The 12,404-nt window shown below is 36.5% G+C and overlaps 1 protein-coding gene across 1 annotated transcript in view; it reads left to right on the forward strand.

The window, feature by feature from the left end:
- Window positions 1-561: 561 nt before the first annotated feature.
- LOC132123350 (leucine-rich repeat and fibronectin type III domain-containing protein 1-like) overlaps window positions 562-12,404 on the forward strand; it is a 46,186-nt gene continuing 34,343 nt past the window's right edge. Inside the window, exon 1 of the mRNA XM_059533901.1 lies at window positions 562-607. The gene's annotated coding sequence lies outside the window, so the exon portion shown is untranslated. The remainder of the gene's footprint in view (window positions 608-12,404) is intronic.

Here is a 12,404-nt window from a genome sequence, read left to right on the forward strand (position 1 = left end):
TGTGTAGATCTTAGTAATGTTGCCTTAGCGACTAATGGAATAAACTTTACATTTAAGATTTTTGTATTTTATTTAATTTCATTTAACATTTATTTCAAGTGAATTTTTTATGGTTTTAGTTGCCCTGGACAATTATATGTTTTCACTTATATTTCACTGAATTTATTATTTCTTAGATGTTTTTATTAATATAACCTGGCAAAAATAAAAACAGACACAAATGAGAAAATAATACAATAAGAATATAGAGCTATAATATTGATTTTATGGAGAATTTGACTAGAAATGTCGGAGATATCTGTCTTGTGATAAGGCATTATTGAGATATTTTTAGAAACTTGAATTTCTTTTTATTTTAGGAGTATTTTTTTATGAGAAAAAGTTCTCTTTTCACTCTTTTGCTTTCTGATAGAAGCAGTATTAAAATATTCTCTTTTCTCTATTTCTGTATTATGTGCTTTTAATATGGTGATGGGCATCAAAAACAAGCATCGTCTCTCTCTGTTGTCACGGCTACAGGTGGCATCACTCCAGTTACCCAGAAGCCCTTGAAAAGACGAGAGATGCCCTTCTGAGATGACTGACACTGGAACAAACTTCACATCTGGTGAGTGTGTCAGTTCACAATAACACACACATCTCTCTCTCGCTCGCGCTCAGTCTCTCAAACCGCTGCAGATCATGGTGAACGGAAACATCTGTTGTCAGGTGTCCTGTCACTGGATCTCTGGGAAATAATGGATTGATGCGTGCAGACGAAGAAACAACACACACACACACACACAGTTAGAGAAGATGATCTCGTCCCCTGACAATAGAGAATACAGCAGAAAACATATAAACTAATGTGGCCAAAACATTTGTGAAATAATTCACCCAAACATAAAAATCCAGCCATCCTTTACTCTTCCATATTCTGCTTGAAACCGTGTTTTTTCTTCCATGCAACTCAAGCTAAGCTGTTTATTAGAAAGTTAATGTCGCTCATTCTGTGCGATGAATGTGAATGAAGACACTGCAAACTTTTTATAACATGCAAATATTCCAATATTGCATTAAATATGCACTAATTTATTCATTTTTTACATATTAGAATTAAAGGTTTTTACAGAAGGGAATCATAAAAAAATCATAAAATACTGTCAACAGCCAGAAATTTTTTTTTTGATAAAACAAATAGGAATATAATTATATATATATGAACAAACCCTTCTATAAATTCTTTCAGAATATATGAAAAAAAAAACTTCTAAGTTTGGTGTTTGTAAGTGCTGAAGTGGAGAAACAAATAAATTTTTTGTAACAATATGTAGTGTAATTAAAATCTATTGATGCAAATAATGCAAAAATAAAGCCATGCGGATGATATATGAACAACCCCCTCTTTAAAAACCTTCAGGATTTAGAAAAGGAGTAAAACTACTAAGTTTGGCGTTCGTAAGTGCTGCTGAAGTGGAGAAACAAACTCATTTTGAACAGATGTTCTGCAACGATTTGTAATTGAAATAAAAAAAAAAGTGCATTAATAAAACCATGCAAATAATATATGAATAAACACCTCAGATGAAAATCTTTAGAAAATGGGCCAGATAATAAAATAAAACTAAAATCTGGGGTATGTAAGTCACAGAAATCACAGGTTTTGAAGATATATAGTGTTATAGAAATGGAAATAGACAGAGCATGCACTAAAATGAACACACAAAAGTGTATTGTGGATATTTTCTTACCACTAATCAGAAAAATGTTATATAAAGCCAAATAGCCCAAAATCTCAAAACTGACCAATAGATCCTTGGGTCTGTAGTCGATATCAATAACATGGTTATTTGTCATGTTAAATTACCTTAACAGTCATTTCTGAAGGTTTCACATTCATTGCATTCAAAAGAGCAGCAAGAGCATCTCGTTTTGTGTTGCACAGAAGAAAAGAAACATAAGGGTGAGTAAAGGATCACCAATTGTTCATTTTTGGCTGCACCATTGCTTTAAGAACCTGACAGCATGTACTATATGTACTACAGCCGACCCCGCATCCACACTAATTACACTCCAGCAGTTCAGTGTGTTCATGTAGAAAGGGCCGGCAGCCAGACAACAGTCTGATGATTTCCTGTAAACTCTGAGCAGTGGTTTCTGTGGTCCGCTGCGGAGAAGAAGAGTCGGACAGATGGAGGTTGAAAGCTATGACATCATATCTGACCTGCTTACCATCTCTTACATGCCTTTGACTGCAGGACTAATGACTCAACCACTGAGTTTCTGCTCAGAGTCCTTGAGTTGGTCGTAAATATAAACATCAGTGTGCAATTTAACTTATTTGGTAAGATTGCTGGTTTGAAGCCTGTAAGAAGCACTGTTATAATCGAGGCTCTCGGCATAACTTGTTTTACGTTTACGCATTAGCATTACATTACACTTACAGTGCATTCAAGCTAACAATTTTATCTAACATGTGTTCCCTGGGAATTGAACCCACAACCTTGCGCTTGCTAATGCAATGCTCTACCACTTGAGCTACAGGAACACTACACTCCGTGACAAACTATCAAATATTTTCATATATACATTTAATTAGAGCCCGACCGATATGGATTGTTGGGGGCCGATGCCGATGCCGATATTAACTCGAAAAGAGCCGATTTATAAGCCGATATTTTGATTTTAAAAATAATCTGGATATTAGACCCATTTCCTATAAACTGCATTTACACAACATTCAATAGCAAAATATCTGCCTGTTCTATGTATGTGGGCTGTATAAACCATTTTCCAGAATGGACTATGTTAAAAAAAAAAGCCTTAGATTACAGTCTCAATGACTAAACAATTGCACATCAAAAGTATATATTTTTTAATGATCAAAAAACAGCCTGGTTTTAAACATTTAACACTTTTACTTTCTTCCAGTTGAAGCTGGTTTTAACAGTCTGTGTGTGTACTGTTAATAAATTATAATACTAAAGTTAAAGTATTTGCAGAAGTAGTCCCACACTTTGCTGCTACAGCATTCACCTTTTTCAGCCATCTGTAGGCAGAAAGAGAGACAGAGAAAGAATAAGCATGTGTATTAATAATATCACCATGTATCATTACTCATGTCATCATTAGAATTATAATAATAATAAACTGGGATCTCCTACATAGGCAAAAATGAGAAATATATATATATATATTTTTATTTGTCAAGCAATAGGTATTACCTACTTATATTTAACAATATTATTTCAACATTTTCCTGTTATGTCTGTAAAGCTGCTTTGAAACTATGTAAAAAAAAAAAAAGCGCTTGTTCAGCTCACATTTATTTACATGTCCCCTCTGGTTTAATCATTTCTGACGCAGCTACTGTAGTTACTGTAACTACACTATATTTGCTCTCACAGACACATTCACAACAGACCCGTATATCTTCTCCTCTTCTCTTTGTGCAGTCTGAATCAAAACATCGTCTTGCCTACTATTACCGGAAGATTACGGAATCAATTCGAAGTTGAATGGTTAACATTAGTGTCATGAACACACCGCTGTCAATTTTGAGAAGAACCACCTTCAAACAAGTTAATAGCAAGCATTTAAGGGGGCTGCTAAAAAGGAAGCTATTAGCGTTAAAGTAACGTAACCAGCCTGAATTCACCAAATTGTTCTCTGGACCTGAGAGTATTCTCTTCTTCCTTGCTTCTCTCTTAATTCTCATCAGCAGGACTAGCGCTATCGCTCGCTTCTTACAACGGGACAGATACATGTTTGCTGTTGACCGAAAGGAGGAGGAACAGACTATGAAAGAGCTCCCGCTAAACGTTTTTAAAACTCCGCCTACGCCATAGCGCAGCGCAAATCGCGTTGTATCTGAAGGGTAACGCTGAGCCCAGCGGCAAGCGCCGTGCATACCGCGTACTGTGTGAAAGGCCCAATTACGCGGGAAACACACCGCAATAGAATAAGAATAAGTTAAACGCTAACGTTATAGTTTGACCTCCTATTAACGTTCGTGCTCTTCCACTGATAAACATGGTATTAGCTTTGTGGCTAATCTTATATAGCAATGCATTAGCGGCTGTAAGTGATGTTACAGAATATTTAGAAGTGATAATGATAGGACCGTTAGCTAGAACTACCACACAGTTTTTATATACAGGGTATGAACTAAATCTACAATCATTTCACATGACGAACGACAGACTCACCATCAAAACACATCTCCTTCATCTTGGCTGATCGCTTTCTTCTGTAGTGGACTTCTGGCGCTGTTGTTAACTCTGGAGCTGCAGAGCTCCCTCTGGTGGGCACACTATGCAACACTCATAACATGAGTGAAGCATGAGACTCTGTTTCTCATGTTTCATCGGCCGTTATAAATGCCGATGCCGATTTAAATGCAATTATCTTATATCGGCCGATAATTGGCTCTACATTTCATATATATAACAGTAGTTTGAGAGTGTAGAGAGACTTTATCCATTATTTAGCTACTTGTGATTCTCTGATTGGTGGATATTTTTTGCAGAATTGTGGGTAATGTAGTTTCTCAACAAGAATTTCACTGTTAAACACAATCATTGCATATATACCATTGATTAACAAACTCATAGCTCACAGTGATTATTAAAAATCAATTCCTCCATGTAGAAAATGAATTATATTTTCACTTTAATTACTCTATACTGTTTATATTAAAAACAGAACCTCTCGACCAATGGTAGGCATTGATTGTGTTTGACCAATCAAGATTGCACTGGGGTCCCTTCTGCAGGATCCAATTAAAGCAAATTTACAGCAGACGTGATGAAGCTTGTCAAACCCAAACTTCCTCCCTGAAGATCCTGAGATCCACTTTATGACGATGATTCATCCTCCTCCTCGTCGAGCAGATATTACACTCCATCAAATAATCCTCATCAATAAAAGATCTAGAGGTGCTTTTACTTTGGCAAAACGTGTTGCATTTGCTTTTTATAGATTGGCAGGTTGTCTAATCCTGTGATATCAGAGATCGTGGCTAATGCCTTCAAAGCAGTTGCAGAGCAAAGCGTCGCTGAAGGCATGCTCTCATCTGCCGGAGGATGATGTTTAAGCAGATAGACGTTTGTATTTCCTGCACCAATCATGAAGTATTCATTACCGACTTAAAGGCATAACAGCCTATTGTATTATTCATGTTGAAAGCTCACGGGTTTATTCTGTAGACTCATCAAAGTGATGGAGACAATCATGCATGTGCATTTATAATCAGCTTAATTAACAGATACCAGAGACATCAAAAACCAGTGGTTATAGTTTTAGGGACTGAAGTTGACTATCAGCCAATAGAGGTGTAAGTGAATGGCACTTTTTTTATTAGTAGTATACAGCAATTTATACTACTACTACTTTATGTCATTTAAGTTAAACTGGTATGCTTGCTGTCCTATTTGTTTAAATAGATATGTATGTAGATTTCTGCAGTATTAATTAAATTGACTATACTGGTAAATCTGTTTGAGTTTACTAGTAGTCTATTAACTATAGTATGTCTGATGGTAACTGGTACATTCATGTTTTGTTTCAACAGTATGTGTTAAGTTTAGTTCAGTATCTTTCAGGTTTCTACAACAGTATTAGTCAAGTTAACTACAACCATATAAGACAAGTTACAAGTAAATTTGACCAATACTGTTACAGTAAATTTGAGAAATGCTGAGGGAACTACTAGTAAACTTGAAGATAAATTGAACACACACAGTGCAGTTGGAACAAAATGACAGATACAGGCACACATACTATTTTAGACCTTGCAAGATGTTTAACCAGGATATTTGACAAATACTGTTACAGGCAACTGGACAAATACTGTGGAAAACTAGTAAACATGACAGATAAACATAGCACAGGCTTTTGAAAAGCAATGACAGATATTGTACCAGTACACTTCACGCTTATTCAACACTTTCTCATTCATAAAGTAGACTGTGGCAGCCCACCACGCTCTAATCTGTCCCGTCACAGTTTAATAATGAACCCGAAAGTATAAACTTATTCTAACATAAAAGGTCTTTAAAGATGTATTTCAATTCACAGTGAATGCACTGAATCCCATTTCCGCATGTGCTGCGAGTTTAGCCTTGATTTGGGAACTCAATGGCCACCAGTTATCCTTTATTTTCACATTTGCATAATTTCCAACATTTCAATGTAGAGATGATTACAGCATTTGACTAGATTTGGGTAACCTTTTATTTCGATAGTCCACTTTAGACATTCTACTAACAGTAAGTAACTTTGCAATTACATGTCAGTTAGCAATTGGCATTGAGTATTGAGTAATTGAGTATCAGTAGGCTGTCTGCTTAATGTCTTCCAACACTTTCTTTTCAACTTATTGTCAACTTATACTAACCCTAAACCTACCCTAACTGTCTCTGAGAGTTAGTAGACATGTAGATGCTAATTGATGAGAATTAAGTTGACATGAAGTTGACATGTATTTACAAAGTTACATATAGTAAGTAGAATGACTAAAGTGGACTATCGAAATAAAGTGTAACCTAGATCTGTTATAAGACGTGTTTGTAGTTTGTTTCCACTGAAGCTGGAGTTCCCTTTCATAGGTTCACTCTATGCTGCAAAGCTGTGGCTATGTAAACAAGTGACGAATATCTAAAGCCCTTATACCATCATGCCATTTTCCTGGCCAGTAACGCTTAGCACCGCCCCGAGAAACACATCTCATACACTCATATCAACATGCAACGTAAGATTTCATCAGATTTCTTTTCCATCAGGAAGCGGGTAATCTGTTGCCCATAGGAAAGCATTTTTGTCATGTTCTTTGCTATTTATCAGAGCAGTTTCAACTCTTCTCAGGTGGATATGATGAGTTACAGGAGATTAATTGATCCGTGCCACAGATTTATCGCCACTCATGACAGAGGCATGCAATGTTTGGGCCTTCAGCATGCTCCAGCGGCGCTGACTGTTGACACTTTGATAGCTTGCGTTTGAAAGTATTGCGCTCTAGGCTCACCTCCTCTCTGAGGAACGGAGGACACACGTCTAACCCCTGCAACTCCCTTTATGCAGTTGCAGAGGTGCCACAAAAAAACGGCCGCTTGGGGTGATGTTTGCAAAGGCAGAGCTCATGGAAAGTGAACAGATGGAAGTGTCTCCCATTCGTGCTGCTGCGCAAATTCCTTCATGGGATTTATCTATCATCCTGGAAGGTCTGGCAAGCCATCAATTTGAGCCATTGGATTCTGTGTCAGAGAAGGTTTTGACCCTGAAGACTTTCCTTTTGGTGGCTCTATCCTCTTTTAAGAGAATTGGGGACCATTGGATCAAGGGATCACTTTCAATTAGCCCTTCTTGTATGGACTTTGACCTGGGGCTGGTTAAAATCTTGCTGTGACTTAGGCCTGAGTATATTCTTAAGGTTGCTTTCACACTATTTCACTTCCAGAAGGTGGTCTTGGAGGCTTTTTTTCCCTTCTCTGATGTGGGGAGTGGAAGTGATGTGTGACTTCCCAGTCTCTGCCCGGTAAGGGTGTTAAAAATCTGTGTAAACTCTGTAAACAGAGAATCTCTCACTGGGTGGTTGAGGCTATCTCTGTGGCTTATGAGGTGTGTGGCTTGGCTTCACCGTATGCACGCTCATTCTACAAGAAGAATAGCTTCTTCTCAGGTTCTTTTAAAGGGCTCTTTGTTGGAGGATATTTTGTGCTGCGGCTGATTGGTCCTCTCCGAGAACTTGAATTAAGTTTTACAGTCTTGACGTGAGGATGGCCCCTGGCTCCTGGGTTTTATCTGCTTGAGTGGACCATATAGTTTTATCATACATAGAAACATGATAAAATTGCGCACTGATATGAGAATACGAGACGTGTTTCTCAGGGCACAGGTTACATAAGTAACCGAGGCGTTTTCCATCAAAATAAAGCTCTACTGTACTTAAAAGCAACTACTGTCAAAATAAAATCTTAAAGATGCAGTATGGATTATTGATAGCTAGTGGTTGAAATGGGTACTGCAGTCCAAATTCAAAATATATCTTTCAAGTGTAGGAATTAGGAAAAAAAGTATTGTAATTTTCCTACTGTAGTGTAAAACTAAATAATATACCTATGACAGTGCAACTGCTTTACAATATATGGATATTATTGTCATATAAGAAATAAATAAAAAAAATATTAGTAGTAGTAGTGTTTTCTACTGGTTTGGCTTCTTAAAACATCAGTCTGAATGCAATTTAACCTGAGACAATATATCACAACTAAAAAGATGGTTGAGCCCGTTTTAAAGTTCAGGTACAAGTCAATTCACTTTTTCTTAGGCCCCGTCCATACAGAGACATTTTTTATGTATACACAACGTATACATCACGTAACAGCAGCAAAAACATGAACAAACACTAAATGATTGTCTTTTTATTAAGTAACATTAACACAAAGTAATAAACATATTCTTCCATGTTTGTTTGTGTACCGCGTGCAAGGTTTATGCGCATAGTACAAGTCTTCTTCTCTGTTTTAGGTGTATCTCTGTGGCAGCATTACAGCACCACATACTGGTCTGGCATGTATACGACATTGCTTTGTGTACATTTTGTGGTTTCGTGTGGACGCAGATATTTCTTGAGACGAGAAAAAAAAAAGATCGGATAAGAAAAGCTCTGTCCTCGTGTGGACGGAGCATTAGTTAGGTTTTTTTAGTTAAGAACATAGGTCAGAGCTTTTTTCAAATAAGGTGGTATAAAGCTTATTCTGGTTAGCACCATCAGTAGTTGACTATTAGTGAAACTGAAACAAGCCTTACCAAGACTTATACTGACTTAGACCTTTGTCTTATACTGTTAGAAGTAATACGTAATAAAAGAAAAGTAGTAGTAACATTAAAAAGAATAATGTGCTGCTAAACTTAACACATACTAGTGAAACCAAATGACAGATATTGTACAAGTAAACTTTATACCATAGTAGGTTACTAGTGAAGATGCTGTAATAGTAAATTTGACTTATATGGTTATAGTAAACTTAACTAACACTGTAGAAAACAATTAAAAGTAATTATCACAAACATCAACACATACTGCTAAAAATAAATTACAGAAACGTCACAAGTACTACCATAGCAGACTACTAGAGAACTCAAAACATGCTTAACCAAGACTTATCCTGCTAAATGTTCCATTGATGTATCACTGATAAATATGCATCACATTAAGTTTAGATTTAGTTTATGTTAAAACTGTGCATGCATCCAAATGCATTGGAAATTTTAAATGCAATTCAAAAACAACTAAATATTGTTATGAGTGCAGCATAATACTGTTTATGGTTTATAAAACATCTTGTTTATCTTGTACAGGCTGTATAACTACTAGCTTCTGTTCTGTCTAATGGAGCTAAATGTCCACAGTGTTGCAGTGAAAAGGCTGAATACTTCAAGTAAAACCTGACACAAAGAAAATGGCCCTCAGATTTAGAGTCTTGGCAGCACAGCAGGAAAGCTTTTAGCCGCGATATCAATCAAATCCCAGATCGCTCATATTCATGAGGATTTGAGCACTTCACTCCGAGAGAGCAGCATGTCTCTGGATGTTTCCTCATCTCTCACCAGCAAACACACACACACACACACACACATACAGTACTAATACTAATGCACATTTGAAACATAAATGACACAACTGGAGGATAATTTTGCACTAAACTTCACATATAATGTACAAATAAATCTCACACATACACACATACTATTATAGTAGACTATGTAGTTTTAAATACACATATATGCAAGTTTCAGTTTTGTTTGACTGCTTCATGTTAAGTGTTAAAAACTGTGCAATCCCCAAGCAGATATTTTAAATGCAATTTAAATTTATCCCTAAATATGCATCACAAGTAGGAGCATTGCATTGCTGCTTGTACCTGGACATATTTTGCAGGATTAAACAGCTAATCTTGTAAACATGCTTCTCTTGAATCAGTATACGAAGTAATTGGCATCATATTATACAGTTAACCAGTCATTATCGCAAAATAATCCCCTCCAGTATCGCATAAGAGACCTCATGCTTTAAAATAATAACTGTCTGACTATGCAGTATCCTTAAAGAGCAAATATTTCCCCTCAACAGACATTTGCAAGTGTTTTAAAGTCAGATGCTTGTAGATTTCTGTGTTTGGTGCTGCAGTTTATCCGTGGCTGCAGTGGAGATCTTATCGCACATGAGTCTCACACTCCTTATCTCCGAACTTGAACTGTTCCTATCAAATCTCAGGCAGCCCAAATCCGCTGCTGTATCCATAAATGACCCTTCACATCCTCACATCACCCCGAGAGCCGAGCGCTCGATAACTATGATATTTTTCTGAGAGTGTTTGTGTATTATTCTTTATATTCTGTGCACTGGTTCGTTCACAGCAGTGATAAACATGAACTTTTTCGAGTTATTAAAAAAAATGTCTTTGATCTTGGAAGCTGTTTGATGCAACTCAGCAGGTGTTTGTCATTTTATTCCATGGGTAATGCCGAATCTGATGATGTCTCATTTGTCATTTTCCAACATGGCGTCTGTCCGCCATATTGAAAGGAATGAAAAACAGTTTTTTCGCTACTCCTCCCTGAAATCTTGTTCAATTTTGTTCAAAATTTTATCAGATGAACTTCAGACCGGGCCGGACAGAAATGACTGAACAGATTTTTGATATTCACTCCCGTTCCCGACATGTACAGCTCTGAAGTTGACCGTGCCTGTGCTAGGTGATTTTTGCTAGCTAGCTTAGCATGCCAATTAGCTAACATGCTAACACATTTCTATTCACTCTAATGGGTCTCTTGAGCTATCTGGTTAACTTTGAGCAAGTTATAATTTTTTAGCGTAGCATGCTAATCTGGCTAAAATGCTACTTCAAGCTTTTTTTAGAAAGCGCATCCATTAAAAAAAAGTGTCCATTTTTTTTAATGGATGAGCTTTTTATTAAACCTCTCATGGACCGATGCAGTGCAACACCCACTGAGTTGCATCCAACAGCTTGAAAAATGAAAGACAATTTTTCAAATAACTCCAACCGAATTCATCTGAAAGAAGAAAGTCATATACACATATGGTGACTTCAGAGTGAGTAATTTATGGCTTAATTTTTATTTTTGGATGAACTGACCCTTTTACAAAATCCATTTTTGCACTGCAGAAGTGACAAAGAAGCTGCATCTAAAGCATTATTTGCACTGCAGTAACAGTTGCATTAAATAATGCTTTAGAAGTTAATGTTTTATAAATAATATTTCAAAAATGTAATGGGTTGGAGGCGGCTGTTATTAATAAGTGAGTCATTATGCCACTGTGTGTTGCTCAGAGACACACAATGGTTCTGTTTGGATCTATTTTAATTCACAAAACAGAGCAAAAATAGAAGATTTTTACAATACTGTGTCTGAAATGATTTTATACAACAGTCCAATAAACAAGATCACATTTGCAATCATGCTGATACAGTAATGGGGAAAAAGCAGCATGCTTGCTTGTGTGATACTGCTTAACTATATTATAAAGAAATATAAGACAAAACTAAAATTTCAAGTGCATTTTTACTCCATATATTGAATTTCTACTCTGCGATGCATCACACAGGATGCATTATTTGTAAAAATAGGGATTTTTAGCAGGATAACAATTTTGTAGATGTCTGTAAGTGTCTATTTGACGTGTTTTATAAAAGTAACTGTAGTAGTTGTAGTATTTGATTGTGTGTTGCTGTCAATCAAAGGCACCAGCAGCGAATCACTTCTGCAGTCTGTGTTGTTAATTATATCAATCAAACCACATCAAATGTTATAAACAGTCATAAAAGACAGAAGTCATCGGTATCTGATTAACTCCATTGTAATTTGTGTCCTGATTAGTTGTGTAGCAGGGCTCTTTCTGTCTGGCCCTGTAGGGGTCACAGTTTCAAACACTTCATCTTCATTACAAGTCAATCAGAATCAACCACGAATGAGAAAAATGGCTAATTATCACCTCCTGACTTGCTCAGTGTCATTAATCCTCTCTTTGATTTGGTGGTGGAGGCTGCTTTTAAATATGAATGTAGAAGCATTTTTTGTTCTCTGAAACCTTTAGTTTCAGATTCCAAATGCATGAGCCGTAGCTGTGAGTCTATCTCTGTATTATGTTGCTGGTCAATCTGATCCATTTTGATTTTTAATTTGCCAGAATCACATTTGTGGTCTCGCTCTGTAGGATGGAGACTCTTTTAGTTTTTAAAAACGGCATTAAACAGCTTGACTTCACTTCCAGGGACAGTATTCGGGAGAGAAGGTGCTCCACTTGTAAAAAAAAATATAATAAAATAAATAAAATGATTGTAAGAAATCATACCGTTCAGTATAGCAGCTATGGGAATCTGTGTTATTTTTTGTGTTATTAT

Source organism: Carassius carassius, chromosome 41 (genome assembly GCF_963082965.1).
Source record: "Carassius carassius chromosome 41, fCarCar2.1, whole genome shotgun sequence".
NCBI classification, from domain to species: Eukaryota; Metazoa; Chordata; class Actinopteri; order Cypriniformes; family Cyprinidae; genus Carassius; species Carassius carassius.